We start from the raw sequence: 19,734 nt of genomic DNA, 5'->3' as shown, positions 1-19,734 counted from the left end.
CTACCACCAGGCATCTTTGCTGGAGGGGACAAAGGGCATGAACAGAACGCAGCAGATATTTCAACTTTTCCTTACGGTATCTGTATGTTTTAAAGAAACCTCTCTGGCAAAAGCAAGGTCAGTTTGCAGATACTATCTAAGGAAACAGTAAGAGACAGCAACAAATAATGCGTGTCACGGATGGGATCACTTCATATTCATTGTACTGCACAATGACCAAGAACAATGATCTCAGAGCTGAAAAGCAAATCTCTTTCCCCAAAGAGTACCCTGAAGCCTGAACATCTTCAATAAACATTTTATTGATGAGTTTTCTCAATGTACTCGGTATTTCTCTGAGGGAGAGGTAGGCTCTCATGGGGCTACTTCATGCTCCCGTGCTCTGAGAAGTCAGAAACAACATGATTGTCCCCTGTCAGTAACCACTTTGTAGTTCAGAGTCCTTCAATTCCCACTGGTTCGCGTGCATGGATACGAGAAGTACTAATTCCAACTTCATCACCTGTAGAAAACACACAAGGTAAAGGTAGTTGATCCTCAGAAGATATTCAACTTTGTACTATATAGCCCTGCATCTTTATGTAGAAGCAGTCATTCACCTCCCTTCCTTCACTCCTCCCCAAGTGTCAGAAGTTATTTTTACCTGTTCTGATCAGAGGAGCTTTATTCTAAATTGGAATGTTTATACTTCTGTCAGTTTCAGCTTCACTTTTAGAGAGAAAGAAGCCAGAAAGCTACGTGTGTCTTACATACATCGTACATTTGTTTGAGGGTTTACCCTTTGAACAATAAGAACTAAGTTAGTCAGGATTCCATTCTTATATCCTTTTTTGTTTTTCCTCTTCTTAAACAGACTATTGCGTGATCTTATAAAACCCTAAACACAATTTTTTAACACACAGAGCACTGCATGTTCAAGCCTGCTACAGCGATTTCTAGTAGTTTCTACCTCAGGAATTAATGTTTCCCTTGTCTTCTGCACTTCCTAGTATGTGCACCTGTTTACTTAGGTAACTGATACTCAGTTTTGTTCCAGTCTTTCCTTCCTCCCACACTGCTGAGGGAGCAAACGGCTTTGTGGTGCTTAGCTGCCTGCACACCACAGGCACATACAGAGTACAAATCTCTATCCATCAGAGAATCGGTTACTGGCATTCCAAGCACTGTCCACATGCTGGAGGAAGAACTCCACTGTTTTCTCTGAAAAAGAGGCAGAGAAGAAAATAGGATACAGTACAGAGTGATCATGCAGTCCAATAGGCACAGCCTCATACCGTGAAGAGATACAAGAACAGAACTTTCACCTGCAACATTATCAGACAGTATTTAACAGCCTGGATTAAAGCATGTTCATACACACCTTCTTCGTAATATGTTTATCACATAGACACAACTATAAATATTACAAGAAGCTTGCAAAGACAAGAAGTGAAAAGACGTCTAATTCTTACTACAGCCTAGACCTCGCAAACAGGGATAGTTGTATGACTGGGAAGAAGTGACAGCAGCCCCGAGCTACATTTTGCAGTCAGACAGTTAAACTACATGTTCAGCTCTACATTAGCTCAACGGATACATGGAACTGTTCTATAAAGAACATGGAAAGTCCTATCATAATGGAATTAATGGAAATTAATAGAAAGTCCTATATTAAGTTTATACTGAAAACAGTATTTGGGAAAGAGAATGCCGAAACACCACATGAAGTCAGCTAACTAACCCAGTTCAACACAGAACATGCGAGACTGGAGCAACCTCAAGCAGAGTTGTACGAGCCTTAGTACTCTGGAGGATGCCTTTCTCTGTAAGGCTGTAAGCTGCAAGTCAGTTGCCCAGAGCAATGGGACGAATGCTAAAGATGAACTCTATCTCCAGTACACACCCAAGTAAATCACTAGTGCACCAGGTAGTGGCTTACAGTATCAAATGCATGCCTTTCGGTGCTACTCGTTTAATTTCTGCAGAAGGTACAGAAACAGATGCCTGCTTGAATCTCACACTGATGAGCCACAAATCAAAATGACCTTACTGTAGCTGACTCTCAGAAGTTTTAGCCTTGTATGGAGAGTCATCCTTTGGCTGGGAGCAGTTCTAGCTACGTTTTGAAGTGGCAGAGTGTTCAAACCTCATGCAGAGGAGTGGAAGAAGCACAGAGTGGCGCATAGGAACAGAAGTTCGCGGCATCAAAGGAGCAAGAAACTGGGAACTGAGATACATGCAGCTTTTACGCTACAGATGCGGAACTGGGAAATAGAGGACTGGGAGAGATGGAGAAAAACACTTGTGGTCCTTGTTTGCAAGGCTTAAAAGCAACCTGGGAAGACAAAACGTATATAGTCTGATCTTTCTTACAGCCCATATTCCCTCTATAGAAGCTCACCTCTTCCTCCTTCGGAGGCCTAAAGACGTCTCCAGGATTCAGGAGATGTTTCTGCAAAACTGTCTGATGTGGTAAGTCTGTACAATACAGGAACACAAAGCAATCTGCCTGACAAGAGCATGCGTTGACTTGTCGTTGGCCAGTTGCTCAAACACATGCCTTCACCTCCTGGAATAAGGGCACACAACATGTTTTCCTTGAATTAAACACAACTACAGATAGATTTAGCTCATAGGGTTCCAGCTGATTATGCTCACTACAGAACCAAGATAAGAGAAACTACTGCAATGTAAGTAGTTATGCTAATAACAAGATCCCACAGTGAAACCAAAGCAGAAGCTTAAGGGAACAGATTGGTCACAAACCATTCTCCGTGACGGTAACATCCAGGTGAGAACTTCCATACTTGTGGATATGTTCGACACCCTCTTGTACACTGTCCACAACCTCAATGCAGCTCTCCAGATCCCCATATTCGTCGTGGAGAGATTTCACTTCTGAGGGGTTGAACGTCAAGTAAGAGGCAAACTTTGGGCCAGCATGAATCTTCACCTGCAATACCAGAAGTATTTTGTGCTGTAGATTGTACCAATGCGTAACAGGCAAAAAGTGCAGCTTGTTGTTCTGGGTATAGCTAGGATAGAGTTAATTTTTTTCATAGCAGTCCCTATACTGCTACATTTTGGATTTTTGCCTTAAACAAACCACTGTTTTGGCTGTTGCTAAACAGTGCTCACACAGTTCCAAGGCTTTCTCTTCTCCCCCCACAGTGAGAAGGTCGAGGGTCTGCTAAAAGTTAGGAGAGCACATAACCACAACCGATTCAAACTTAACCAAAGGGATAGCCTATGCCATATAATGTCAAAGTCAGCAATATAAAATGAGGGGAGGGGAGTTTCGAGGAAGGCAGATATTTCCAGGTTTGCAAGTCTCCCCTACAAAAGACCTTACCTGTTTTTATCCTTTTCTTTTGTAAACTGACACCAGCCCTCTCCAAAGTGTATGTTTCAGACACAAAAGAGTTACTGGGCCCAAAACAAGGCAAGGACTTTCAGTTATTTTACGATCCTGATGAAGAAGATCTAATGCATCGTCAATCTCTGAATTTAATCGTAGCAGCTAAGACACCTTAACAATGAGTGGGAGGAGTGGAGGAGCAGGTGCTGATCTCTTCTCTCAGGTGACAGCGACAGGACCCAAGGGAATGGCATAGAGCTGTGACAGGGGAGGGTCAGGCTGGATGTTAGGGAAAGGTTCTGCACCAAGAGGTGGCAGGGCACTGGAACAGGCTCCCAGGACAGTGGTCACAGCACTGAGCCTGCTGGAATTCAAGAAGTGTTTGGGCAACGCTCCAAGATGCATGGTCTGATTTCTGGGTGGTCCTGTGTGGAGCTAGGGGTTGAACTTGGTAGTCCTCATGGGTCCTTTGCAACTCAGGGTATTCTATGAAAAAAAAAAAAAAAACACAAAACAAAACACAACCAAACCAGACATTAAAAAAAAAAAAAAAAAACAAAGACAAAAAGAAAACACAAGCGAGTGAGGACTTGCTCCTGACTAGCTATCTGGCAAGCTTCTCTTAATATGACTTTAACATTATCGGAACATGACCTATTTTCCATGTTTTCCTGCATCAATCACTGCTTGTATACACTATTTGCCAAATGGAAATGCTATGTGAAAAATCCATGTTTTAAGTGTAATTTAAGTACTTCACAAATATTTCTCTCGTGATGCATCTCTGCTACAAAACATTACGCATGTCAAAGCAATTATGTAGGACAGTGGCCTTTGTTCCTGTGGAACAGTGGGAGGGGGAAATAATGGGCGGGAAAATGGGTGGGAATAAAGGCAAGCGAGACAAAATGTTCAAAATATGTGGATGAAGCAGATTAGAGGAGGAGAAACATAAAATGGGAAACGACTGACGTAAGAAGGTAAGTTAATAGATTTAATCAGAATAGTATTTGGGTCCGGGAGGTTGCCAGCCAGGAAGTCAGAATTAAGAGTAGTAGAGAAAGGGTTGGGGAAATGCTCTTCCAAGGCAGAGAATGATTTTTTTCTATGTAAAAGGAAGTAGTTGTATCCCAGCAATGGCATGCAGCCACCCCAAAGAAGCTGCTCGCAGATCATTTCTATGCAAAAGCTTGGGGTTGCATGGAGAAGCCAAGAAAGCTCTCCGAAAAGAGTACAAAGGTGTACAAAGAGACATGTGGGTAACGTAAGTGTTATGTTATCATAAAACTACATAGGGCTATGTCAGCAAGACCAAGGGCTCCTAAAATGAACAACAAGTAAATAAAACAAAACAAAAGCCAACACAAGTATAAATGACTAACCTGTTCTACTCTCAACGTGTCTATGATCTGATCAAACAACGGGGTTCTCAGCAGGTCTCAGTGAATTAGGAGTGTTTCCCGAGCATCACAGGCAGCAGTATATTCACACTTTGAGTCTCTGACTGAGGTTTAAGAGTAAACAAATGGTTACGTAACATTTATGACAAAGAATTTGAAGAGCATGTGAATTATTATTACGTATGGTTATAATAATATATTAATATATATATTATTATAATAATATATAATAATTATAATAATAATATAATAATAATATTTTATATTAATATAATTAATATATTAATAATATATAATAATAAATTATTATAATAATATATTAATATATATATTACTATAATATAATAATAATATATTAATATAATAATATAATAATAATAATAATATTATAACCATACCACATATTCCAAATGTGTAGTTCAGTTACACTCATGGTATCCAAGTCACCCTCTCACAGCTTACTTATTCATGTGGCCTTCTCCACGCTGGCATCTGTGTCCACATACACATGACAGATCCATTCACCGTGTCCCATCACTGGAATTCCCTTAGCAGCTTTCTGGATATTCCTGACTAGCTGGGATGACCCATGTGGAATGATTAGATCTACCAGCTTCTCCAAATGGCAGACATCTTCCACTTCCTTGCTTGTATTCACACGTGAAAGTTGTGACACAAACAGTCAATGGCCTGAATTCTCAAGCTCTGCCTGTGCTTCTTCTACATGCTACAGCACAAAAGTTGTTGCTTTAATTCTAGACACTTACTACTTGCACTGCATCTTTGACTCCATGAATGGAGAGTGCTTCTTGAGTCAGATGATGAAGGATTTGATTGCTGTATGCTGCCTCTTTCCCTCCTTTTATTAGCAAGCCATTTCCGCTAGCTATGGCCAAAGAAGACACCTGTCAGAAGGGAATTAAAACAACAACAACAACAACAACAACAACAAAGTGATCTGACTCCTCTGGGAGAATAACATCTGCAAAATAGAGTAAGAACAGGATTTTGCATTCTGCTGACTTACTCGATATTAACATACAGCACCAAGAATTTTTTCCGAGTCAGAACGTGTAACTCCAGTAATGAAGTATCTTAACGTTTCAGAAACAAACTTGAGCTTCAGGGTACTACTGGCAAAGGGAGACTGCAGTAAGTCAAAGGAAACCCTGAACATAGGCTCTGGCACAAATTCGCTAGCTGTATAAAACTATTTCAGATGCAAGAACTCTTATCCCTAATCATTCTGGCTGGAAGTAGCTAATGAGCTCTTCCTACGACGAACATTTTACTTGTGCTCTCTTATACAGAAGCCTTTTGTTTAATCACGCTGATTTTACGTTTATAACCAGAAGGTGTCCTTGCCTATAGCAGGGGGGAGTAGATGACCTTCAAGTTCCCTTCCAGCACAAATCATTCTATGATTCTATGACACCTCCCACTAGACCAGATTGCTCAAAGCCCCATCCAACTTGGCCTTAAATACTTCCAGGGATGGGGCATTCACAACTTCCCCAAGCAGCCTGTTCCAGTGCCTCACCACCCATAGTAAAGAATTTCTTCCTTTATTCTAATCTACATCTACCCTTTTAGTTTAAAGCCATTACTCCTTGTCCTGTCATTACACTCCCTGACAAAAAGTCCCTCCCCAGCTTACCCGAAGCCTGCTTCAGGTACTAGAGGGCCACTATAAGGTCTCCTCAGAGCCCTCTCTTCTCTAGGCTAAGCAACCCCAGTTCTCTCAGCCTGTCTTCATAGGAGAGGTCCTCCAGCCCTCGTCAACTTCGTGGCCCTGCTCTGGACCTGCTCTAACACATTTATTTCTTATGTTGGAGTCCCCAGAGCTGAATGCAGCACTGCAGGTGGGGCCTCACAGGAGTGGAGTAGAGAACGAGAATCACCTCCCTGGACCTTCTGGTCATACTTTTGATGTGGCTCACAATACGGCTGGCTTTCTGGTTTGCAACTGCACATCGCTGGCTCATGTAGAGCTTTTCATCCATCAACACTCCCAAGTCCTTCTCTGCAGGGCTGCTCCCAATCCACTCATCAACCAGCCTGCATTCATTCTTGGGAGTGCCTTGATGACGGTGGTGAACCTTGCACTTAGCCTTCTTGAACTTCACGAGGTTCTCATGTACCAACCCCTTAAGCATGTCAAGGTCAACTCAGACCAACTCCTTTTCCCTACTAGTGTCCTCTGGGTAAAAAACAGTCACCGTGTTTGATATTCTACCTCATCCTGCTGTCCACAATTTGAAAAGAATACTGAAAAAATAAGGAATACTTCAGAAAGATCCTTGTCAATTAGTGGAACCTTGCTGTACCCAGATACTGTGTGTCTTTAACATACAAAACTAGACATTAAAATGCAATTTGATTGTATCTGGTTAAGAATCTGACTCTCCAAAGATCAGCATCACAAAGGAAAGCTGCAGAGACAAGCTTATTTAAATAAATTTAAAAAATCCAATCTGTAATGGGTTTGAAAACAGTTTGTTCCCTTTAGATAGTAATAGAGCACGGCTATACTTCAGAACAATTGGATTTCTTGAAATCTGTAAGAAGCAGTCTGTGAAATATGATCTCAGAACTTCGCCTTGTAAGTATTAGAGACAAACATGCTATTGTATATTGTTATAAATGACTGAGTCCCGCATAGGGTTACAATCAAAGTTTACAATTTATTAAAGGAACAGAGGTAAGCAAACAGCACTGGGTGCGCTGGGAGTCTCTGCTCCACGAAGACGCACACCAGTTAAATCAGGCGGCTGGTTTTTATGCTCCTAGGCTAATACATATTCATCACCACTTTTGGAAAAGGCAGGGGTATTATAATTAGTTTCCCGGAACCCGAACCATCCCACGGATGCATGCGTATCAGTCTCCAGTGGTCCCTCTGAGGGTCGCTCATACTGAAGGCTCGTAGTCTTCCTCACAAGTTTTGTCCTTCGGTCGTTCTTCAGCTTCCCCCCCCCTCCCCTTATTTAGTAGTCTCTGGGCCAGATGCCAGAAAGTCGTGTCTCATGCAATAGTCAGCAGTTATCTCAAAAAACTCCCCCCTATTCTCTTATCTCCCAGACCCGAGTCTCAAGGTTTACCCTTCAAACCCTCTATCAACACAAACTGCTAGACCATTCTTTTGCAAGATACAAGAACTATATACACTAACCACTCTGTTTCTCTTGGACTTGTGGTTATTTATACAAGGGGATGTAAGACAGAAGGTCACATTTCATTATGAGGCCCTAGCATTGTTCCATATTGACACGAATCAGATGAACATATTTCACAGTCCCCCATCTCTTTTTTCATGGTATTGATCCGTGTTTTCCTTTCCAATCGAGTCAATACTTGCCAAATTGGTATCAATTTTGGATATTCTTTTCTTTTTATTATCGTCAGGCAATGGGTTTTCTCTTCTCCCTGGTTCTGGGTCAACAGTGTGAGAAACTCCGTAGCCAGTAATTAGGCTCAGGCGAGGATCTCAGCGAAGAAGTAATTTGTTCGCGATTGCAATGGCGGGCGCCCCACAAGCAGGAGAGCGCACCTACTAGTTCCAAAACACAGTTTATATACTTTTTGATGACAGGACCCTCCCCTGTTTCCCCACTGACTGGGTAATCCAGGTTCACCATCTATCCGATGCTTCACAAACAATGCATGGCCTTCACTTGCCGGCCTGTTAAATTTCAAATTTCTTTTGACATTTTTACTGCTTGGAGAGGTAATGTTTCTTCACTTGTCTGACTTGACACCGTGATTTTCACCTAATTGTCCTAAGAAGTCTGGTTGTCTGCATTTTACAAGGTCGCCTGCTAAGTTTTCTTATCACTGTAAGCATATCTCAGTACCACATTCCTGCCCTCTAAACAACGTAACTCTGCAAAAACAACATTCCTATTCCCACAACAGGTACTGCAGATATTTGCATTCCTTGTATAACTGGAGTGTATCAGCCTGGTAATAGAAGGTATTAAACATGGGATTATTAACAATTCTCCACATATCCCCAATACAACCATCCTCATTTTAGCAAAACAATCACTGCCCGTAAAGCCCCCTCCCATAATCTTCTTAGATCGATTCCATTCCAAGTTTGAACTGGGACGTGTGCAATCTTCTTCATTTCTTTTACAAGTTCATTTACAGCTTTTCTTTCTGTTGTGGTTTAACCCAGCTGGCAGCTAAACACCACACGGCCATTCACTCACCTCACCCCCTCCCTCTCTGGGATGGGAGAGAGAAATGGGAAAGTGAAGCCTGTGAGGTGAGATAAAGACAAGAAAATAACAATAATAAATAATCATAAATAATAATAATGACAATGACAATAATGATGATAGTTCTACTACTACTCATGTGTATGAAACAAGTGATGCACAATGCAATTGCTCACCACCGCTGATGCCCAGCTGTCTGATGCCCAGCCTAACCCCGAGCAGTCCAGCCCTCCTCCCAGCTCTTGCTGCACCCCCAGCCTGCTCGCTGGCAGGACAGTGAGAAGCTGAAACGTCCTTGGCTTGGTGTAAGCACGGCTCTGCAACAATTAAAACATCAGCATGTTATCAGCGCTCTTCTCATCCTAAACCAAAACGTAGCATTCTACCAGCTACTAGGAAGAAACACCTTCATCATTAATCTCTAAACAGCAATTACTAAGGTTAGATTTTCCACAGACTTCTTCTTGTGCTAGTAAATAATCCAAAGCTAAGCGATTTTGATACATAAGTAGATAAGTAGTCCTCATCTTGGTATTTTGCTTTGCAATTAAGCCAAGTGCACCTCCGGTTTTATTTACAACTATTTCCATTACAGCTTGTAACCTAGTTATTCTATTAAGCATATATATTGGGGTCCTATAGCCCCAGGATCCGTCTTCTGCCCATGTAGCTGGATCATAATAGGCAAGACGCCTTCAATCAAGGGGTTGGGCCCACTTTCAGGGTCAATTTGGGCTTGTGATACCGTTCAGCCTGCCGGGGTGATCCAGCTCCTGGAAAACGAATCACAATTTTATATGGGTTTAAAAAGAAAAGTTCTTACGTTATTTTCTCGGGACAACCTCACCTTAGTGTGGGAGAAGTCCGGTCGAGGCCCTCTCACTCGGCAGTCAATACCCATCGCCTCCCTCGGTAGACCATACACACTGCAGTGGAGGGTCCTGCCCCGGTCTTGCCTTCTCCCTTTCCTCCCTTTAGGCTTGTCCCCTTTATTTGGCGTCCTTAATTCATGCAGAGCCTCATTGCCAGAATATGAGTTCTTCTTTAGCTTTAGTTTCAGTTCCCCAGGAGTGGACTCAACCCTCCAGGTTTCGGTAGTTACTGGTCCTTTTATTCTGGATCTGTGGATCCAACCCCTTTCCGCTGTTCTCACAGCTGTTTCAGTAGTAAGTAAAACTTACTACTTACAGTCCCTCCCATCGGGGGCTCAATGATTCTTCCCTCCAGGTTTTTATTAAGACCTTGTCTCCTGGTTGTATCTTATGAACAGCAAATCCTAAAGGTGGTGTTTGAGCCATCATTCCAATTTCTCTTAGCTCTTGTAACCTCCTTCCAATGGTAATTACGTATTTCTGGATGCTACGCTCCTCAACTACATTTTTCCTAGAGGCATCCCTTGAGAATAAGGCATACCATATAACATTTCATATGGCGATAATCCGCTCTCACTGTGTGGTTTAGTTCTTATGTTTAAAAGTGCCAATGGTAAGCATTTCATCCAGGGCATTTGTGTCTCGATCATTAATTTAGCCAAGTGTTGTTTTAGTGTTTGATTCAATCTTTCTACTTTCCCTGAGCTTTGTGGGTGCCACGGAGTATGGTATTCCCACTGAATACCTAATGATTGACATAATAATTTTATTATTTTAGAAGCAAAGTGTGTGCCCTGATCAAAATCAATGTACTGGATTATCCCATATTTAGGTATCAGGTGTTCTAATAGAGCTTTTACCACCATTTGTGCCATAGCTCGAGCTACGGGATAAGCTTCTACCCATTGTGTTAAATGATCTGCTATTTCCCATAGATATTTTATCCTCCCTACCTTGGGCAATTCAGTGAAATCAACTTGTACTTTCTCAAAAGGCCTGTAAGCTGTTTTTCTCCCTCCCGTGGCTGCTTGTCAAAACACTTTCTTATTTATCTTCTGACAAGTTAAGCAACGTTGCGTAATTTGTTTTGCTATTAAAAAAAAAAAAAAAAAAAAAAAACACACAGCTTCCTGCTGAGGCAGAACTATTAACATTCCTACATCCTCCTTCCCTGCTCATTCAACTTCAAAGGGCTCTGTTAAATACTACATGCCACACCTTTAACACCAGGGACAACTCTTTTAACGCTTCCTTTATCTTTCTCCAGCCTGTACTTTTCTCACACCAACACCAAAGGCTCAGTCAAGAGCCAATTAATTCCACTCCTTTTCTCTCCAAGATGCTGAAACAACGTATCAGTATACTACACTTCATCCTATTTTCCTTCTCTCCTCCAAAACATGAATTGCCAGATAGTGTTATAGTCGACTGATCCATAAAGTGGCCATTTAGCTTATATAGTGGCCACCACTGATTGCAATACTTAGTGAAAGTCCTCTTCCTTTCTGCGCTCCCAGTTCTAACAATATCCTTTGAATGTGCCAGCGTGCACCCAAGGAGGCTTTCTTTAAAACATCTTTGTTTTGGATATTACTCATTCCTTTGATTTTCCATTCCCTTTTATTTATTTATTACTATTCCTTATTAGTTACTGTCCTTTGTTTCAATTTCCACGCAAACCTTTTTACTGTGGGTTTTTACTATCTTTTCCTAATCTTCTTCCCAAATGTCCCAGTTCTCTGGGATTAAATGCCTCTTCCCGCATACAAACTTTACTATTTCAGGTTATTAAGGAGCCCCGTTCCATGTTCCAATCATAAATCCATGGAACTTCAGGAAAAGAGCTGAAGCACTCAGCCTTTCATCTTCTAGACAAACATTACCACCTTTTCCACAAAATTTACATTTCAACAGGACCGAATTTCGAGCCAAATGCCAAGTTTTCTCATGCACTTTGTTAATAAGCCCATACAAAACAAGGAATCACTCCTGTGTATCCGTCAATAAATACCATTTAAAAAGGCATTGACACCTAAATAAATTCACTCTCCCCCTTCTTACCAAATTGCCAGGGCTCAAGCCCAAACCACCACAGAAAGGACTCTCTCCGTTCTACCGCTTTGATAATCAGTCAGCCCCCTCCACCTCTCCAGTACTTGGCAAACTGACCAAACGCCACAGCAAATACACCAACACTTCTAAACTGTTAGTTACTTAGATAACGCTCCCGCCTTTTTTTCTTGTCACACTCAAAGCATGTAAGAGCAAAAATAGGATCACAAGATACACTGCCAGGCCCACATATTGGGCACCACCAATCAAAACTTGGTGAAAACAGCACTTCTTTTTGGTCTGTCACGCACTTCGTTCGTCTCCGGCCGCTCCCCTCACGGAGAATACGGAACCGCGGATCGGAACTCCGCACTCGCTTCGCAGCTCACTAGAAGGTAAACTGTTAGTCTGCAATTGTTTCACCTTTACTGCAACTCAAGACTGAACTCTGAGCACTGACTCAATTCCGTGTATGCTATCTCCAGCTAGCTATCAGGCACACACTACTCCATGGAGAAGTCAAATTTCCTCGGTAATTGCTTACCCAAACCAGTATGAGATGCAATAGTAAACTATGGAGGAAGCAACCTCTCCTCTGCACTCAGAGTCCATCCTACTATCAGCTACAGCATGGGAGAGAAACCATATTATTCAGATGCAGAGGTATCAAGGATGATCCTCTGAAGTTACATCGGAGAACTTGAGGATGGGGGCTGGCAGGAAGAAAAGTAACAAGACAAGACATCCTAAGTCTGTAAAAAAAGAAAAAAAAAAAAAAAAGAAAGGTGGGGGGGGGAGGGGGGGGTTGAGGGTGGGAAGCCAGTAAGAATCAGCCTGATAAAACAAATGAGATAAAGAAGAGGAGAATGGGAGAGTTTGGCTAGGCAAGGCAAGACACCCAGGAGGCAAAGGCTGGAGTCTAGGAAGGCAGACTAGAATTTGGCAAGGAAACATACTGGTTTTCTATGAAGAACAGAGCGAGCAGCAAGGAAGCAATAATGGCAGAAAGGGAGACTACTGCCTTTTCCTTTCACATGAACTTTGCCTAGAGCAGACTCCCCTTCAGTATGGAACGAGGACAAACACTCACAAAATTCAGTTGTGAAGCTGCCCTTCGGCAGTCTCTTTTTAAGTGCCCATACCCATCCCTTGCTCCTCAAATACTTGCTCATATGTTAGAGAAACGCTCAATCAGTCTTGCTAAAGATACCGGCAGTAAGAGCCTAGACTTAGCTTTTACACGCTTGTGGAAAGATATCATTCTGCCTCAGTGCAAACATGCAGTATCAGTATGGGACAGACCACTCAGAGCCTAGAACTTCTACTTCGTGCTGATCTTGTCAGCATATATTCTTAACAGTTGCAGTTTGTTATTAACGACCTATATTAAACATTTGATGTTTAATCGTAGCCTGCAATTCAGCTGTAGTCAGCATGGACAGAAAAGTGCTCATTGGTAGGAGCCTTGTAAGTTGCAAGTTAAGCAGGGAAGCTATGTGATAAGACACGGGCAGAAATTGCACCACCTGAATGTAAGCTAACTCCTTCTCTACGTTGGGTATCAAAAACCAACGCGGAATAACTCTCAGCATTGCAGAAGCAAGTCCCAAGAAGACTGTAGTTTTCTGTAGGAAAAAAAAAAAAAATGGGATGACAGCAGAATTCATTTCAGAAGAATACAAGCAGAAGTCTTTTGAGGCAAGACTTCTTGCAGCCTTCCAATAACTCACCAGTAGAAATACACTTTTGTTATCAAAGATCTCTCTGCCCTCCTCACATACCTGTGGAAGACAGTCAGTCTGGACGGGACTCAAAAAAATCGCAAGAAAGACCCCAACAGGCACTGTCACCTGCTCCAACTCTAGATCTTTTGCTATGCGTGCTCTCCGAACTATGCTGCCGACGCTGTCCTGTGAAGATGCTGCAATCTGACAGAGCCCAACAGCCAAGCTGTTCAGCTTTGATGTAGACAGACTGAGACGTTTCAACAAAGGAAGTGCCAATCTTCCTAGAAGAAAGAAAAAATTGCGCTCAAGATAGATTTATCTGGCTAGTTTCAAGAAAAAGTGACCTAATGGTCAAACCAGGAAAAAAAGCCGCTGTTTCCCACGCCGCAGCAAGAAACCTACCTAAGATGAACAATGTAAAGCATTAAGTTTAGTAGCTACAATCAAACTGCTCCAATTTGACAACGCTTTCACCTACCATCACATATACACCTAATACGATATGAATGATTTGTATATGAAGTAACATCCGCAAAGACAAAGTTTGTCCTATTTCTAGTACCGTTACACAACCGTGTACCTGAATTTCTTACCAATTTCTACCCTTGCAATATTCCTGGAAGGTTTGCGCAGTAATTGCCTCTTTCTATTTCACAGATAGAAATCCCAAAGAGCAAAGGAACGCATAGCATTTCAGATTGGGCAAGAGCTGCCGGAGTTTTCTAGTCTGAACACGTTCAGGTAGGAAGTTTACTCAGAAATGTCCCTCCAGGCATTCTCCTCAGTACAAAATGGTTGCCGTATGCCTTTTACTGAACTTCACAACTTGTGATGCGCCAGTTCCACACATTTTCTAACCCAAGACCAGCTTCCTCACGCACCACTCTTACACAAAAGAATGGATTTAGTCTGTGCTGCCTGAACTGTACTTTCCTCAGTCAGAAGGTAAGGTGGTTCTTTCTGGAAAGCATCATTTTTAAGTAACAACCTTCCCCACAGGGGCCAAACATTACGTTAACCAGCCCAGGAGAATATTCATGCTATTTCATGCATGATGATAACAGGGAAGATCCTTGCTAGATTTAATTTCTAAAGTGAGCCTCCTTTGGCAAAAGAAAACACTGTTCTATTTTTAGTTTTTTAAACAATGCTGTGGGTTGCTGCTTTCAAAGGCCTCTCTCTCCATCTTCTCTGATAGAGACAGCTCTTACGGAAGCTGCAGCTGCTTACACTGACAAGCTCTCAAAGTCCTGGGTTCCCTAATCTGTGACGGCCATAATATCCAATTGCAGGTGACAGACTACTCTTGTTCTGCTCCTTTCCTTTGAGGCCCAGAAAAGCTCATGACAACAGGTGTTCCATGAAAGGACCCGTAATATTACCTTTATTTTCAGCTTCTTCTAAGTCCTTTTTGTTTGCCAAGAGAATTTCTTCTCTCTGATCAGTTAATAAGTCACCGAGATGATAAAAAAAATAAATAAATCTCTGCTCTCTGAAAGAGAAAAGTGTCTGAACTGCATTCTTACACGAACTCCATGGTGTTTGACATCTGGCTCACTTCAGCTCATTCCTACTGACACATCTTCTCACTGGCTTGATGCCCTGAATACTTGGAGCCAGCTGATTTTTTCCAGGACCCGTTTGTGTTATAAACCTGTATTTTAAAACTTGCCACATGTTCACAGCCTTAAAGAGCGAGAACATACTGTTCTCTCACCTGCTCAGGCTGCAGAGCTGCCAGCGTCCTGCTACCGGCTCGAGACATTCCACCCTGCTGCTCTACTGTAGGGCCTGCCAAAACAAACACACACACGCAACCACAAGACATGCAGACAAAGGTGGAAGGAAATGAACACTAACCTTTCAACTTTCAACTCCTTACTCAAAGCAGAAAAACAGGTACGGTCTTAAGAGACATATCAAAGAAGTTTACTGTATGCCACAACAGGAAAATTTGTATCAGATACCAAAATGCTGCCACGGTCCCCGAGCATAGCCCTTTTCAAGGCATCACAGAGATTCAGTAAGATCATCCATGTCGTAGGGGACAAACAAGTATACAACCTGTATCAAGAAGACTTGACAAAGAGCAAAAGAATACAAGGACAGCTACATCTCAGGGAGTGGGAGGCTACTGCAAAAAAAGGAAGGCATCCTTTGAAAAAGTTTAATTACATAACTACTGAAAAGAGAAAAGATTGCAAAACAACCTGGGAATGTGCAAACAATACAGGAAGCCAAAACCAGCCTCAGCAACAGCTTGCACAATAGCTGCTCTCTCTCTGCTCTGTGTACGTTGAAGGGCTCCTACAGAGGAGAGGTTTTTTTCTTGGCACGGATGTCAAAGAATCCATCTCAAACTGAAATGATACAGAACAAGTTTTGAAACAGAAACTGAAGTAACAAGTCAAAAGGCTCAGGCAGCATTTCACTAAGGAGTTCTCAAGGAGCTCCTGGATAAGCTACGTTTTCACTTTTAACTCTTGAAATTGTCTGTAGAACAGATGACTTGGCATGTGACTAATATGCCCGGACTTCTATTCAAGAAGTGTCCTACAGAAATTGCCAGAGCAGGAATTCCCACGGTAAGGAAAATAACAGGAGGTATAGTGGGAAGCGTAAGAAAAGAACTAGGGGACACTTGATTAATAAGACTTAATGAAGGACTGTTAAAACAGCTTTTTAAAGCAAGGTCATACTTTATAATGTGGCGTGTATTTTTGTGTTCTTTGAACACAAAAGGGGTGTTGGACCACGTGACCTCTGGAGGTCCTTTCAACCTCAACCAGCCTGTGATTCCTTTGCAGCCACTATGCAACAAAATAGCAAGTACAATTCACAGCAGATAAACATGAAGCAACGCAGAGACAAAAGGGGAAATCAGGCCTTGGTAGTGCACATAATCCTACGAAAACATCACTTCAATGCTCATCAGCGTTGAACAGCAACTTCCCTGTTTAAGCTTTTGGAGAAGGCCTAGGAAAGGCAACAAAAACCATCCACAATCTAATCAAAACTCAAAGTTAGCCTTGCTATCTCATAAACTGAAGGTTCACTTGCATCTCGGACGCTACACAAACTTTTATTTTCGCTCACCTTGAAAAGGTCACAGTAGAATAAAAACCATTTCAGCCAAGAGAAACAGGGATCGACAGATCTTTGGAACAGTTTCTGTAGAAAAGGACTAAGAAAACACCTTTTTCATGTGAAAAAGCAATGAGAGAAAAGACAATGTCTCATCATAGAAGTTGAACAGAGATCGATCACCCACGTTCTCTTTCCATACAGAAGGTGGGGGCATCAAAAGCTAGCAGGAAGCAACTTTCACTCCTCCTGCCCACAAGCACACACAAAGTAAAGCAAGCAGTTCTTCACATAGTGCTAGCTCCAGAGTTTACACACAATACCTGGTTAAGGCTCGTGACTCCTGTGACCCATGAATGCTAAGTGTTTACCTCGGTCCAAAGGATATGGCCAATTTTTACAAGAAATCCATTTAGCATTTTTATACTCCAAGGCGTTTGCTTGTCTTACAGTGCAAGTCACGAGTATCACTCTATACTTGTTCTATTCTGCTAAGATCACAGATCTTTGGTCTGACTTTCTGCGGCCCTTGTTACATTGTCACAGCAACACACAGGCAGGAAAACATTGCTACATACAGTAACAAAAGACTGAGTCATAAGAAGAACCTAGGATAAAAAATGAAACCGCACACTATCTTAGTTCAGCACTACATTCTATATGCATGCTTTCAGCCTGAAATCATCAATAAGAGACGATAACCTCTAAGACTGAAAACAAGACAAATTCTACTTAGTTCTCTGAATGCAAGGCTGATGCAGCAAGTCATCAGCTGGAAGGAACCCAAGCAGAGGATTCAAGATGTTCCATTCCAACATTGAAACTTACCTTTCCAAAGCCGCTTGTCAAGCAGAGCATAGTTTCCCATTTGTTGAACAGGCAGGCCTAGCCAAATTTCAACCCTAAACTTCCAGGGAATCTCTACTGCTCCCAGCGTACATATTACTTCCGTACTCACCTGCAGGTCTTACCTGTGAAAACAAAGTTCCAACTTTCTTCCCTTCTACAATATCTGTGATGACATGACCCGAGATTTTCGGGTGGACTCCATTTGCAATCACTACAGAGGTGCCTCCTCGCAGGGCCCACAAAGCTGCTGTCACCTACAGTGAAGGAGAGAGCCAGTTCCCAAAAATGCACTTGTTAGTTGAATCCCCATCCTCCACAAGAATTCTTATGTTGGAAGAAGCCCTTAAGACCATCAAGTCCAAGCATCAACCTAATGCTACCACTAAATCATATCCCTAAGTGCTATGTCCACACGTCTCTTGAATACTTCTAAGGATGGGGACTCTACCACTTCCCCGGGCAGCCTGTTCTAATGCCTAACCACCCCTTCCATGAAGAAATGCTTATTTAGTACCCAGATATCTAGTGCTGCTCAATAGAGTTGTTCCTCCCTAGGGGTAGGGCTTGGCATTTCCCTCTCCTGAACTTCAAAAGGTTCCTGCCTGCCCCTATCTGCAGCCTGTCAAGGTTCCTCTGAATGCACCGCCCCCACCCCGCACAAGGGCCATTTCCACAGAAGCCACCAACCACCCGCCGCCTCGCCCCCTCCCTATCCAGCCCACCGTGGCGCGCCACCGACCACCAACCTCGTTGCGCCACCCCTCCTCGGCGTCCCGGCCTGCCCCGACAGCTTCTGCCCATGGCGCCGGCAAGCCCTGCATGCTGCTTCTGCCCTGGCTTCCTCCAAGCCAATCACACAGTGCTTCCGCCCTGATTGAAGACAGGCCCTGACATCACTTCCGCCCCAGGTTCCCAGCCAAGCACAGCGTGTCCCCACAGACACAGCAGAGCAAACACACAAACTAACATTGACATCCTACCCGTAAACATGCCGTAACAGTGACTCACCTGAGAAAGAACTGCGTGCAATAAAGGCACCTAGTACTACATTAGTTTATTCTAACAGATCCTACTAGCTGTCACCTCAAAAAGACGTGCGTACCGCTCTCTACTTGGAAACGCATCAGTCCGTCCGTAGACTCTGACCCACCTAAAGAGCCCTGCAACTGACTGAAGGAAAAACAAAGCACTTACCCCAAAGAGCAGCCCAGGCAGAAGGAGCTCTCTGATGGCATACCTGGGGCTCATATACCGTTTGGCCGCGCCCAGCACCCAAGCCCAATCACCTGGGAAAGGGAAGGGGCAAAGCACAAGAAAGTAGAAAGAGAGCACAGAAGGAGCAGCAGCTGTTGTTCTGTGGGCCTTTTTTTTTTTTTTTAAGTCTGATGGCACAATTTTGTGCAGCGCTGCCTGGGCACACATTTCAGATAGAGCTAATGAGCAGCTGAGGTAAAGGAGCTGGGAAGAGAGAGGTGTTGCAGCAGGTATGCTGTGGCTGTGAGGTGCCTCAGGGTGTGCTTTTTCTCTTGTTTCTACGGGTGCTTCTTTAGGCAGCTTGGAGTCTATGGATTTCTAGATTTTAAGTGCTTGGAATTCACTTAATAGAGGGATATTTAGCAGAGGTTGCTGGATCACTGGTTTTAGGGATGGTGGGATACACTTCTGGTTTTGAGTTATATTTTAATCACTTGTGTAACTCTCCAGAGAACTAAAAACAGCTTGATTACATGCTCCAAGAGGCTTGACCACGTAGGCACAGTATTACTAAGAGACTGAGCAGGGTCGTATCAGAGTTACCTTTTTTCATCTGTAAAGGGTCTGTGATTACCCCTGCCGGGCTGCTGTGTGTGCGTGGCTTTTTGGCATCTGTGGAGCTCAGTCGCTTTTGTGTGTGTATGTTCTTACTTTTTGTGGGTTTTTGTTTGTTTGTTTGTTTGTTGTTGTTGTTTTTGAGAGGCAAATAGTGCGTGTGCTGAGCGTGGTTGGCAGGAGGAGGTGGGGAGCTGTCTGGCAGGGAAGCTGTTCAGGACTGGTAGGTTTGGTTTCTAGGAGCATGCGGCATCCTTCCTGTGTGATGCGACTGATTCTTGGGCAGGAACGTTCCAGCTCGTGTGTCTTAAATAACGTAGCTTGTGTAGTGTGTGTTGTGTGGCCTGGGCAGAGTTTGCTTTGGCGCTGTGAGCCAAGAAT

General features: G+C 43.0%; 1 pseudogene across 1 annotated transcript; it reads right to left on the bottom strand.

Moving 5' to 3' along the window:
* Positions 1 to 299: 299 nt before the first annotated feature.
* Positions 300 to 18,365, bottom strand: LOC309890282 (delta-1-pyrroline-5-carboxylate synthase-like; annotated as a pseudogene). Its single transcript has 11 exons — positions 18,267 to 18,365; positions 17,654 to 17,798; positions 15,329 to 15,402; positions 14,994 to 15,096; positions 13,666 to 13,892; positions 5,505 to 5,642; positions 5,200 to 5,395; positions 4,720 to 4,841; positions 2,746 to 2,932; positions 1,114 to 1,200; positions 300 to 502 (listed from the first exon to the last, which is right to left on the bottom strand). The product of its transcript is annotated as a delta-1-pyrroline-5-carboxylate synthase-like (transcript).
* Positions 18,366 to 19,734: the final 1,369 nt, after the last annotated feature.

Source organism: Aythya marila (assembly GCF_965140915.1).
Source record: "Aythya marila genome assembly, chromosome: Z".
Classification (NCBI taxonomy): domain Eukaryota; kingdom Metazoa; phylum Chordata; class Aves; order Anseriformes; family Anatidae; genus Aythya; species Aythya marila.
The sequence above is the reverse complement of the archived record's forward strand: the minus strand, read 5'-3'. Positions and strand labels throughout refer to the sequence as shown.